Below are 13879 nucleotides of genomic sequence, written 5' to 3'. Positions count from 1 at the left end.
GAATGGGTACCATGCAATATGACTTCAAAGGTTCTGCATTGGCTCACCGAACCTCACCAATCCTATCACTGCTGCGCTTTTGCCACTGTACACACGCTTGATTCTCTTTTGGAGACATATAAATCCATAGATTTTAAGATTCTTACTAGTCAGGTATATTCTTAGACGTTTAATATGGGGTGTTGAGTCCTCTTCGTTGAGCAAAGACTAGCTCTTGTCTATTACATATTTGGCTTATGGAACGGTATCTGTGCTAATTTCAATCTCTGGTTTTATGCAGCACCCCAACTCACCTTTCCCCTTAAGCAAGCATAAGTTGGTTTTCTACATTTGAGACCCTGTTTTGTTTTGTAATTCAGTTCCTGTGTAGCCAAGTTTACATTCCGTGTAGTAGTGATATCTTATGATGTTTCTTTTTCTGTGTGACTTATCTCACTTAGAATCATCGTACCTGAATCCACTCATTATGCTGCTACGTGCCTGATGATATAGATTTCATTGCTGAGTGATATTGCATTTTACGTAAGTACCACAAATTCTTTATCCATTTTTCACCTTCTGTGATATTGAATTTGTACTGTAAATGAGGTTCTTGTAAACAGAGCCGTCCCAAACTTTGGGGTGGCTGTGTCTTTTTGATTTTAATTTCCCTAAGCTATAGGACCATAAGTGGAAGTGCCCTAGGCTCTGTTGCTTTGTTTTGTAGATGTTTCAGGAAACACCATACACTTCTCCAGAGTGGCTGTTGGCAATTTACATCCCGCCCATCAGCATAACAAGGCTCCCAGTTCTCCATGGCCTGTCCGGGCTTTCTGGATTTTACACTTTTTTCAGATGGCCCTTTTGTCTGGGGGGCAGTGAGACTTCATTGTAGTGCAGATTTCCTTTGCAAGCTTGCTTGGTTGGCCAAAAAGGGCGTATGCGTTTTTTCCTGAATATATTCAGGAAAAAACGCATACGCCCTTTTTGGCCAAGTGCATCATTGTGGACGTTCTGCCTCTTTTCCTATGCTTTACATGCAATTCCAGTCTACCTCCTGAAATCGGTTTCCTGCAATTCTGCCCTGCTTTCAAGTCCTCTTGGCAGCCTTACTTCAATATATTTTTGGACGATAGCTGTCATTTATAACTCTGCAGGTTTGTGAATTACAGTGCCCCTGAGCTCCTTTCTTCAACTCGCTTTCTTGTGAGCTGGCCGCAACACTGCAGGATTGCTTCAGGCCCTAGTGTGGTTCCGGCATGGCACGCTGAGCCTTTGGTTAATTCCTCTTCCTGGTGGGAAATGAGAGTTAAATTTGCCCGTCCAGACACCTCCAGCTAGTCTCTTATTGGTTCTCCCTATTCCTGTTCATTTTCCGCAGAAATTGCAAACTGGGCCAAACAGGAGGTTAAAGGCACTGACTCTCCAAGTGAGGAGAGTGTTAGTAAAGCGTCTGGAATGTTGCACCCGAGTACCAGGGGACGAAACCTGAGACACATTTGAACACGTTTCCCGATCACACGGTGGATCATACTCTGGGTTCCACATGCATGTTTTAGCTGAAGGAAGAATCCCTTAAACCTGGAGAGTTGAGACCCATGGAATGGGTACCATGCAATATGACTTCAAAGGGTCTGCACTTGCTCACCGAACCTCACCAATCCTATCACTGCTGCATTTATGCCGCTGTACACACGCTTGATTCTCTTTCGGAGACATATAAATCCATAGGTTTTAAGATTCTTACTAGTCAGGTATATTCTTAGGCATTTAATATGTGGTGTTGAGTCCACTTCGTTGAGCAAGGAGTAGCTCTTGTCTATTACCTATTTGGCTTATGGAACGGTATCTGTGCTAATTTCAATCGCTGGTTTTATGCAGCACCCCAACTCACCTTTCCCTTTAAGCAAGCATAAGTTGGTTTTCTACATTTGAGACCTTGTTCTGTTTTGTAATTCAGTTCCTGTGTAGCCAAGTTTACATTCCGTGTATTAGTGATATCTTATGATGTTTCTTTTTCTGTGTGACTTATCTCACTTAGAATCATCGTACCTGAATCCACTCATTATGCTGCTATGGGCCTGATGACATAGATTTCATTGCTGAGTGATATTGCATTGTACGTAAGTACCACAACTTCTTTATCCATTTTTCGCTTTCTGTGATATTGAACTTGTACCGTAAACGAGGTTCTTGTAAACAGAGCCGTCCCAAACTTTGGGGTGGCTGTGTCTTTTTGATTTTAATTTCCCTAAGCTATACGACCATAAGTGGAAGTGCCCTAGGCTCTGTTGCTTTGTTTTTTAGATGTTTCAGGAAACACCATACACTTCTCCAGAGTGGCTGTTGGCAATTTACATCCCGCCCATCAGCATAACAAGGCTCCCAGTTCAACATGGCCTGTCCGGCCTTTCTGGATTTTACACTTTTTTCAGATGGCCCTTTTGACTGGGGGGCAGTGAGACTTCATTGTAGTGCAGATTTCCTTTGCAAGCTTGCTTGGTTGGCCAAAAAGGGCGTATGCGTTTTTTCCTGAATATATTCAGGAAAAAACGCATATGCCCTTTTTGGCCAAGTGCATCATTGTGGACGTTCTGCCTCTTTTCCTATGCTTTACATGCAATTCCAGTCTACCTCCTGAAATCGGTTTCCTGCAATTCTGCCCTGCTTTCAAGTCCTCTTGGCAGCCTTACTTCAATATATTTTTGGACGATAGCTGTCATTTATAACTCTGCAGGTTTGTGAATTACAGTGCCCCTGAGCTCCTTTCTTCAACTCGCTTTCTTGTGAGCTGGCCGCAACACCGCAGGATTACTTCAGTCCCTAGTGTGGTTCCGGCATGGCACGCTGAGCCTTTGGTTAATTCCTCTTCCTGGTGGGAAATGAGAGTTACATTTGCCCATCCAGACACCTCCAGCTAGTCTCTCATTGGTTCTCCCTATTCCTGTTCATTTTCCGCAGAAATTGCAAACTGGGCCAAACAGGAGGTTAAAGGCACTGACTCTCCAAGTGGGGAGAGTTTTAGTAAAGCGTCTGGAATGTTGCACCCAAGTACCAGCGGAGAAAATCTGAGACACATTTGAACACGTTTCCCGATCACACGGTGGATCATACTCTGGGTTCCACATGCATGTTTTAGCTGAAGGAAGAATCCCTTAAACCTGGAGAGTTGAGACCCATGGAATGGCTACCATGCAATATGACTTCAAAGGGTCTGCATTTGCTCATCAAACCTCACCAATCCTATCACTGCTGCGTTTATGCCGCTGTACACATGCTTGATTCTCTTTTGGAGACATATAAATCCATAGGTTTTAAGATTATTACTAGTCAGGTATATTCTTAGGCGATTAATATGGGGTGTAGAGTCCACTTCGTTGAGCAAGGAGTAGCTCTTGTCTATTACATATTTGGCTTATGGAATGGTATCTGTGCTAATTTCAATCTCTGGTTTTATGCAGAACCCCAACTCACCTTTCCCCTTAAGCAAGCATAAGTTGGTTTTCTACATTTGAGACCGTGTTCTGTTTTGTAATTCAGTTTCTGTGTAGCCAAGTTTTCATTCCGTGTAGTAGTGATATCTTATGATGTTTCTTTTTCTGTGTGACTTATCTCACTTAGAATCATCGTACCTGAATCCACTCATTATGCTGCTACGGGCCTGATGATATAGATTTCATTGCTGAGTGATATTGCATTGTACGTAAGTACCACAAATTCTTTATCCATTTTTCACCTTCTGTGATATTGAATTTGTACTGTAAATGAGGTTCTTGTAAACAGAGCCGTCCCAAACTTTGGGGTGGCTGTGTCTTTTTGATTTTAATTTCCCTAAGCTATAGGACCATAAGTGGAAGTGCCCTAGGCTCTGTTGCTTTGTTTTTTAGATGTTTCAGGAAACACCATACACTTCTCCAGAGTGGCTGTTGGCAATTTACATCCCGCCCATCAGCATAACAAGGCTCCCAGTTTTCCATGGCCTGTCCGGGCTTTCTGGATTTTAAACTTTTTTCAGATGGCCCTTTTGTCTGGGGGGCAGTGAGACTTCATTGTACTGCAGATTTCCTTTGCAAGCTTGCTTGGTTGGCCAAAAAGGGCGTATGCGTTTTTTCCTGAATATATTCAGGAAAAAACGCATACGCCCTTTTTGGCCAAGTGCATCATTGTGGACGTTCTGCCTCTTTTCCTATGCTTTACATGCAATTCCAGTCTACCTCCTGAAATCGGTTTCCTGCAATTCTGCCCCGCTTTCAAGTCCTCTTGGCAGCCTTACTTCAATATATTTTTGGACGATAGCTGTCATTTATAACTCTGCAGGTTTGTGAATTACAGTGCCCCTGAGCTCCTTTCTTCAACTCGCTTTCTTGTGAGCTGGCCGCAACACCGCAGGATTGCTTCAGGCCCTAGTGTCGTTCCGGCATGGCACGCTGAGCCTTTGGTTAATTCCTCTTCCTGGTGGGAAATGAGAGTTATATTTGCCCGTCCAGACACCTCCAGCTAGTCTCTCACTGGTTCTCCCTATTCCTGTTCATCTTCCGCAAATATTGCAAACTGGGCCAAACAGGAGGTTAAAGGCACTGACTCTCCAAGTGGGGAGAGTTTTAGTAAAGCGTCTGGAATGTTGCACCCGACTACCAGCGGAGAAAATCTGAGACACATTTGAACACGTTTCCCGATCACACGGTGGATCATACTCTGGGTTCCACATGCATGTTTTAGCTGAAGGAAGAATCCCTTAAACTTGGAGAGTTGAGACCCATGGAATGGCTGGCATGCAATATGACTTCAAAGGGTCTGCATTTGCTCATCAAACCTCACCAATCCTATCACTGCTGCGTTTATGCTGCTGTACACATGCTTGATTCTCTTTTGGAGACATATAAATCCATAGGTTTTAAGATTATTACTAGTCAGGTATATTCTTAGGCGTTTAATATGGGGTGTAGAGCCCACTTCGTTGAGCAAGGAGTAGCTCTTGTCTATTACATATTTGGCTTATGGAACGGTATCTGTGCTAATTTCAATCTCTGGTTTTATGCAGTACCCCAACTCACCTTTCCCCTTAAGCAAGCATAAGTTGGTTTTCTACATTTGAGACCCTGTTCTGTTTTGTAATTCAGTTTCTGTGTAGGCAAGTTTACATTCCTTGTAGTAGTGATATCTTATGATGTTTCTTTTTCTGTGTGACTTATTTCACTTAGAATCATCGTACCTGAATCCACTCATTATGCTGCTACGGGCCTGATGATATAGATTTCATTGCTGAGTGATATTGCATTGTACGTAAGTACCACAAATTCTTTATCCATTTTTCACTTTCTGTGTTATTGAACTTGTACCGTAAACGAGGATCTTGTAAACAGAGCCGTCCCAAACTTTGGGGTGGCTGTGTCTTTTTGATTTTAATTTCCCTAAGCTATAGGACCATAAGTGGAAGTGCCCTAGGCTCTGTTGCTTTGTTTTTTAGATGTTTCAGGAAACACCATACACTTCTCCAGAGTGGCTGTTGGCAATTTACATCCCGCCCATCAGCATAACAAGGCTCCCAGTTCTCCATGGCCTGTCCTGCCTTTCTGGATTTTACACTTTTTTCAGATGCTCCTTTTGACAGGGAGGAAGTGATACTTCATTGTAGTGCAGATTTCCTTTGCAAGCTTGCTTGGTTGGCCAAAAAGGGCGTATGCATTTTTTCCTGAATATATTCAGGAAAAAACGCATACGCCCTTTTTGGCCAAGTGCATCATTGTCGACGTTCTGAGTGTTTTCATATGTTTTCAATGCAATTCCAGTCTACCTCCTGAAATCGGTTTCCTGCAATTCTGCCTTGCTGTCAGTGCCTCTTCATAGCCTTACCTCAATATACTTTTTGAAAATTGTTGGCCTTTTTAACTCTGCAGGTTTTTGAATTGCCGTGGCCCTTAGCTGCATTTTTCAGCTCTTATTTTTGTGATCTTGCCTCATGTCCACAGGATTTCTTCAGGCCCTATTCTTCTTCTGGGTCGCCTTGCTCTGCCTTTGGTTAATTCTTCTTCCTGATGTGAATTAGAGTGACATGTTCCCATTGAAACCGCTACAGCTATTTTCTCAATGGTTCCCCCTATTCCCATTCATCCTCCGCACTAACTGCAGACTGTGCGATACCGGAACGTAAAGGCATTGACTCTCCATGTGGAGATGTTGTTAGTAAAGTGGCTGGAATGTTGATCCGGAGCCCCAGGAGAGGAAAATGAGGTGCGTTTTAGAAACCTTTCCCGATCATATGGTATACCATCCGCTGGATTTCCCATGCATGGTTTAGCTGTAGGAAGATTCCCTTCAACCTGGAGTGTTGGGACCCTTGGAATGAGTAGCATGAAGTATTGCATTAAACTTTCGGCAGTTGCTCACCAAAGCTCACCAATCCTCTCAGCCCCAAGTGTCCAGCCTTATGTCTTATCCAGCTGTGGGTTTATATGTGGTCATTCCAGGTTGCATCACAGCCCCTGAGCGAATTTTGTAAGAATTTTTCTCTCTTTCATTGTTTCTGCGTTTTGGTTTTAAAATTTATTTCTATAATGGGGTTTAGCTCATTTTCACTGCTGTGTTTGGCCGCTCTGCACACACTTGATTCCCTTATGGAGATATATCAATACATGGGTTTTAAGATTCTTATTACTCAGATATATTTCTCTGCGGTGTATAGGGTGTGTTGAGGCCAGTTCATTGAGCAAGGTGTAGATCTTGTCTAATACCTATTTGGTTTATTGAACGGTAGCTGTGCTAATTTCAAACTCTGGTTTTATGCATCACCCCACCTCTCCTTTCCCCTTAAGCTGACATAAGTGTGTTTTCTAAATGTGAGACACTGTTCTGTTTTGTAATTCATTTTTTGTGCAGCCATATTTATCCTCCCTCTATAAGTGATATCTTATGATATGTTTCTTTTTCTGTTTGACTTATTTCAAGTAGTATTATCGGACCTAAATCCACTCTTTATCCTTCTACTAGCCTTATTACATTGATTTCATGGTGAAGAGATATTCCATTGTACATAAGTACCACATTTTCTTTATCCATTGTTCTCTTTCCTGGGATATTTAAGGTGTACTGAAGTTGAGGTTCTTGTAAACAGAGTAGCCCTAAACTGTGGTGTGCTTGTGTCTTGTTGATTTTTAGACTTCCCTAGATATACTTCCGTGATTGGAAGTGCCCTATGCTCTGTAGCTCTGTTTTTTAGATGATTTAGGAACCACCATACACTTCTCCAGAGTGGCTCTCGGCAGTTCACACACTGTCCATCAGCGTATAAAGGCTCCCTGTTCTCCATGGCCTGTCCTGCATTTCTGGTTTTTACAATTTTTTCGGATGGCCCTTTTGACCGGTGGGAAATGAGACTTCTTTGTTGTGCACATTTGCATTGCTTGCTTGCTTGGTTGCCCATAAAGTGCGTATGCGTTTTTTCCTGGATATATTCAGGAAAAAACGCATACTCCCTTTTGGGCCAACTGCATCATTGTCGAAATTCTGCCGCTTTTCATGTGCTTTAAAGACGAGTCCAATCTATCTCTTGAAATCTGTTTCTTGCAATTCTGTCTTGCATTCAGATCCTCTTCTTTGCCTTACCTCAACATATTTTGGGACGTTAGTTTTCATTTATAACTCTGCAGGTTTGTGAATTGCAGTGACCCTGAGCTCCATTTTTTAAGTTGCTCTTTTGTGAGCTGGCCTCAAAGCCGCAGGATTGCTTCAGGCCCTATTTTGGCTCCGGCGAGGCGGGCTGAGCCTTTTTTTAATTCTTATTCTTAATGGGAAATTAGAGTGACATGTGCCCGTCCAAACCCCTACAACTATTCTCTCATTGGTTCCCCCTCTTCCCGTTCATCCTCCTCACAATTTGCAAAATGTGTGAAACAGAAGTTTAAATGTGCTGATTCTCTAAGTGGGGAGATTCTAAGTAACGTGGCTGGAATGATGAACAGGAGCACCAGGAGAGGATAAATGAGGTGCATTTTAGACACATCTCCCGATCACATGGTGTACAGTCCTCTGGGTTTTCCATGCATGTTTTCGCTGTAGGAAGATCCCTTGAACCTGCAGATTTGGGACCCATTGAATGGGTACCAGGTAGTATTACTTTAAAGGGTGTGCATTTCCTCACCCAACCTCATATTTCTCTTAGCGTAAACAGTTTCCAGCCTTATGTCTCATCCTGCTGTGGGTCTAGATGTGTTCAATCCATGTTGCATCACCGTCCCTGAGGAAAAGTTGTAAGAGGTTTTCTCTGTCTCTTTGTCGTTTATTTTTTTCAATTTATTACTATATTGGTTACAGCTGATTTTCAAAGCTCTGTTTCTTGCTGCTGTACATCCACTTGATTCACATACAGAGAGACATCAATAAATTCTTTTTCAGATTCTTACCAGTCATATATATTCTTTTCCAGTGACTTGAGTGTGCTGAGTGCAGTTCTTTTAGCTACCGTGTAGGCCTTGTTGATTATCAGTTTGGTATTTGGAATGGTATCTTTGCTAATTTCAACCTCCTGGATGATGCCTCACCCCTCCCCACCTTTCCCGTTTAGCAGCCTTACGCGTGTTGTCTACATATTTGACTATGTTTTTGTTTTGTAATTTATTTCATGTGTAGCCATTTTGGATTCCACCTTTAAGTGATATCTTATGATATGTGTCTTTTTCTTTTTGAATTATGTCACTTAGAATGATCATACGTAACTCCTCCGGAGTTGTTACAACTGGCCATATTTCATTGACTTCCAGGCTGAGTAATATTCCACTCTACATAAGTACCACATCTCTATCCATTTTTTCCCTCCAGAGACATTTAAGTTATATCCTAGTCGAGAATCTTTTAAACAGAGAGGCAGTAAACATTGGGGTGCCTGTGTCCTCTCGATTTTTGTTTTTCCCAAGACATACGCCCATGAGTGCAAGTGCCCTATGCTCTGTAGCTCATTTTTTAGATGCTTTAGTAAACACAATACACTTCTCCAGAATGGCCATTGGCAATATACATTTCCACTATAAGCCTCACAGGGCTCCCTCTTCTCCTTGCCCTGTCCTGCATTTCTGGTGTTTACACTTTATGAGGATGGCTCTTCTGACTGATGCGAAGTGATATCTTTTGTAGTATTGATTTCCAGTGCCCACCTGTTTGGTTGGCTAAAAAAGTGTATGCCCTTTTCTTGAATATATACAGAAAAAAACGCATACAGCCTTTTTGGCCAACTGCAATGTTGGCAATGTTCAGCCCCTTTTCTTGTGCTTAATGGCGAGTCCTTTCTACCTCCTCAAATCCCTTTCCTGCCATTCTCCCTTGCTTACCAATCCTTTTCTCTGACTTTCCTCAAGACATTTTTCAGTGATAGATATTTTCAACTCTGCAGTTTCGTGAATTTTACTGCCCCTGAGTTCCATTGTTCAACTTGTGTTTATGGGAACTGGCCACAAAGCAGTGGGATTTCCTCAAGCCCTATACTGTTTCCATGGGCAACCCTAGCCTTTGGTCAATTCGTCTTCCTGATTGGAAATTAGAGTGACATGTGCCTGTCTGAACACCTAGGACTTGTCTCTCATTGTTCCTCATCCTTCCGCTTCATCCTCTGGACAAATTCCAAACTGTATGCAACAGGATGTTGACAGTGCTGACATCTCCAAGTGGGGAGACTGTTAGTAAAGACGCTGGAGGGGTGAACCCGAGCACCAGGAGATGAGGAGATGAGATGCCTTTTCCAAACTCTTCCTGATCAGACGGTATACCATCCTCTGTGTGTGACAGACATGTTTTAGCAGTAGGAAGAGTCCCATTCATGTAAGGAGAACACCAGGGCTTTTTCAAAATCAGTGTCTCCCCGAAACCCAAACTGGGGAATTTTTTAAGCTACGGCTACACATATGTTCATTAAGGGCCTTGGGAAGTAGGCAGAGTCCAAACTTTAGATGATTGAAGTCTTCAGGGTCAGAAGCACTCACCACTGGCTTCCCTTAGGTTACACTTTAACTGTCATTGATAGATGATGTCAATAAAAATATCTATTCTTTTTCCGATTATTTCCCCTTATAGGTTATTGCAAAATATTGAGTGTAGTTCCCTGTGCTATACAGTGGTTCCTTGTTGATGATCTATTTTATACATAGCAGTGTGTATGTGTTAATTCCAAACTGTTAATTTATCCCTCCTCCCACCTTTCCCCTTTGGTAATAATAAATTATAAGATTTTATACTTCTCAGAAATGGGGGAGCTGAAAGAGAGGTATCATTTTCAATGGAAAAGCATTTAAAACAAGATTGAAGCTTTAACCAAGATTATTAGATGTACATCCTTGGAAAGAAATCACTTCATTTCTCTAATATTGACCTGACAAATAAGACAAACCTTTTCACTGAACTTGCTTATAATAAAGTGATGGAAATATCAAATGGAAGTGTTAGAAACATCTTATTTTACCCGAGCCTTATAAACTGTTCTATGTTAACTACAGTTTGGCTCACACATCTGTTCATTGAAGTTACAATAGTCTCAATTTCTGTTACTGATCCTCCAGAGTGGACCCCAACAAGTGTCCCCCTGCCCAGTGTCATTGGGGCCAACAGATCGAGACTGAGTTTGGTTCACAAGCAAAGGAAACTTTATATTTTGATCAGAGAATGGAGAGGTGAGAGCATGCACTACCCCGTGGGCTGTGGGCTGGGCTGCTGTGTAGAGATCCTGTCAGAGTCAGTGGGAGGGAGGGGGCGGAGCACTCAAGGGCCGGGTTGGCTGCAGCTCAGGCTCTATATCTTAGAGTCTGCACTGGGCCCCAGGAGCTGAGGTGTCGACCCAGCCATTCTGCACTAGGAAATCTGGTCTGAAGTGCCGGGTGTGGAACCTCTGCATGCGGGACCCTAGGAGCACGTGAAATTAGACAAAGCACAAAGGATAAAAAAGGTCAGACTTGACTTTATTGCCCAGATTCTATTTTTATCTCCCAGGGATTTTTAATGGGCTTTGCTGGGGACAAACCCCTCCTCTGCCTTTTGTCCCGTTCCTCATTCTTGGAGTGCTGAGGGTGCAGACCCTTCTTCTGTAACTGCTGAGTGCTGAGTTGGGAGCCCTCATACCAGGGGATGAGGGTCAGAACTTCTCCCCAGCAGCCTCCAGGTGACGTTGATTGGCCCCAGGACCCCTGCCTCCCTGCTCGTCCGCCTGAGCACCAGCATTGGAAGTGTTATAGATTCTAATGACCTTTAAGGGTTCAGGAAAGAGATGTGCAGAGACGCTGTGGGGGCCGGTTTCACCCCGCCCCACATTTGTTCGGCCACCTTAGGCTGACCGTTTCTGCCAGCCTAGATGCTCTGACCAGTAGTCTGCTCTTTCTTCAATTAGGCCCCTGAATTAACGTAAAAACAGCACCAGGTGTCAGAGCCCTGCCCGCTCAACTCCCAGACAGTCCAGGGTCAGTGGTGATCAAGGACCATGATGGCCACTGAGTCAACAGCCTTTTGAAGTAAACAGGAGTCCAGCCGGTCTTATTGGCCACCATCATCACGGTGTCTGTAGGCTTTTCTATGGTGACAGTGTGATATACGTTTCCCCCGCCAAGACTATTAGCTCCCCTCCGGGTGCAGTAAGTCCTGCAAGCAGTAGTCTACTCATTCGGGACACACTATTGTTGTTTTATGAGAGAAACTCCAGGTCAAGTGATGTTCACACGAGTCGTCATGGTGCCCTGTTGCCCCCGGTTATCTCTCTGGATGTTGGAGTTGGAGGGCCTCCTCACTCGAGGTCGGTGTGCCCACGGAGCGAACCCTGCAACTTCAGGGCATGGTTGGTGATTAGGATCACCACGTGGGGTCCTTTTCCCTTAGGAGGGAGGTGGCCTTTTGGGCTGCTGATTTCCAGGTTTTTAGATACCGCCAGTATCTTGGCCAGATGTGGCAGTGGGCCAAGCCCCTTGGTGACTCTATTTTATCCTACCTGGATGGCATTCTTGCGTTGTTCCATTTCAAGTGGTCCCAGTTTTTGCACTAATTCTCCAATGGCGACTCACCTTTCACCGGGAATGGAAAGGTCAAAGGGTTTAGCTCAATTAGGGAGTTCCAGGGCAAGGGTCTGAATTGACTGCTCTTTCCATTCTTGAAAGGCCACTTCTGGATTCTGTTCAAAAGGATCATCATCTTTTCCTTTCAGTGTTTCATATAGAGGCCCAGCTAGTAGACTGTAGTTAGGGATCCAGAAGCAGCAAACCCTGGCCTCCCCAGGAACCCCTAAGCTGTCTTCTAGTTTTAGAAAGGGGTAAGGCTGCAAATGGTTTCTTCCCTTTCCTGGGATGGGCTTCTCCGACCTTCTGTGAGAATGAAGCCCAGGCAGGTCACCGCAGTCTGTGATATTTGAGCTTTTTCTTGGACAACTTCTATCCTTTATTGGCTTGGTAGTTCAGAGGCCTCCTTAGTAGGGCTGGCGATCAGAATGTCGTCTGCATATTGAAGGAGGGTTTCCTTTTCTAGAGGTAGAACTTTTCGGTCTTTAGCTAAGCTTTCCCCAAAGATGGTGTGGGAATTTTTGAACCCTTGGGGCAAGACGGCCCGGAAGTATTGTTTTAGTTGTATGTTGAGTCCTGCCACTCACAAGCCAAAATTTCTTGTGACTCTGGGACTAATGGAATACAAAAGAAGGCATCATTGAAGACTAATACAGAATACCATGTCCTGGTGGTTGGTAGAATGACCAGCAGGGTGTAGGAAATGGAGCAACTGGAGGTATATCCTCGGTGGCTTCACTGACTGTCCTGACATCCTTTACCAGGTCCCCAGCAGCCCATGGGGCTCTCGTGGTCAGGCCAATCCCAGGATATGGAGCTCTCCTGGGCAGGTACCCCACCCCCAACCCAGCCCATGGGGCTCTCATGGTCAGGCCTCTCCCAGGATACAGAGCTACCCTTGCAGGTACCGTGGCAGGGCTGGGCACACAGGAACTGTGCACATAGCCCTCATTGAAGAGCACCCCCATCTCACCTGTCGCTCAGAGCTGACACAGAGCACCTCAGAGCAGGACTTGAACTAACAAACAGCAGCTCCGACAGGTCTGTGACCCTGGGCATCACTCTGTGTGGCCTCCCTCCACCTGGTCTTCCAGAGACTTCCACTGCACCCGGGGCACCAAGCCTCTGTCTCCAACCACCACCCACCCCTCCTCTCCCTGACTCCTGGGTTCCTCTCATTAGGAGAGGGTTTTCTTGAAGTTGTCTCCCACTCATGGGCCAGATAAAATGATTAGAAAACAAGCCAAATCTGCAGCCCCTTGTCTATCCTGACTCTCAGGAGCCCACACCTGTTCCTTGGACCTGGCCGGTTCAGCAAGTTCCATTTTCTGCAACTGTGAGCCCCTGAGGGGTGATGATTGGCTGACCTGGGCAGCCTTACCATGCCGGCCAGCCCTCCCCAGGTGTGCCTGGGTTGAGATCAATATAAATACCACTCCAGGCAGCAAGAGCCCCTGCAGCTGTGCCTGACGCCATTTTCTCTGCCCTGTCAGCAGTCTCGGGGCTGGGCTGGTGGGAGGGAGTGAGAGGCCACGGCTTTGTGGGTGGCCCAGTGTGAGTGGGGCTCTGCTGGACTTTCTGCAGCAGTTGCCAGGCTGCCACCTGCTAAAGAAGAGGATGTGTCACCCATACCTGCTGCTGGAATTTCTCCCTGGGCAGAGGTGAGGAAGGAAAAAAGCAGTGGGGGCAGGGACAGGACGGGTATCTCAGGCAGGGAAATGGAAATCTTCCAGAAGAGCACCCAGGGACAGGACCATCCTGGCTGGCCTGCAGGCACCAAGTCAGCTGGCATGCTGTCACTCGTGTGGCTCCATGGCCCTTCCTCTAGGCTTTCAAGTCCTTGTATATATTCAGGTGTTTTACCTGGGAAGGGTGGGAACAGT

General features: G+C 44.8%; 1 long non-coding RNA gene across 2 annotated transcripts in view; it reads left to right on the top strand.

Moving 5' to 3' along the window:
- The first annotated feature begins 455 nt into the window (after positions 1 to 455).
- The window catches only part of LOC137217929 (uncharacterized), a 415713-nt gene continuing 402289 nt past the window's right edge, over positions 456 to 13879 (top strand). For both annotated transcript variants that reach the window (XR_010940319.1, XR_010940320.1), the window contains exon 1: positions 456 to 522. This is a non-coding gene — a long non-coding RNA (uncharacterized lncRNA). The remainder of the gene's footprint in view (positions 523 to 13879) is intronic.

This window comes from Pseudorca crassidens, assembly GCF_039906515.1.
Source record: "Pseudorca crassidens isolate mPseCra1 chromosome 1 unlocalized genomic scaffold, mPseCra1.hap1 SUPER_1_unloc_1, whole genome shotgun sequence".
In the NCBI taxonomy this organism is placed as follows: Eukaryota; Metazoa; Chordata; class Mammalia; order Artiodactyla; family Delphinidae; genus Pseudorca; species Pseudorca crassidens.
This window is presented reverse-complemented; position numbering and strand designations above follow the sequence as displayed.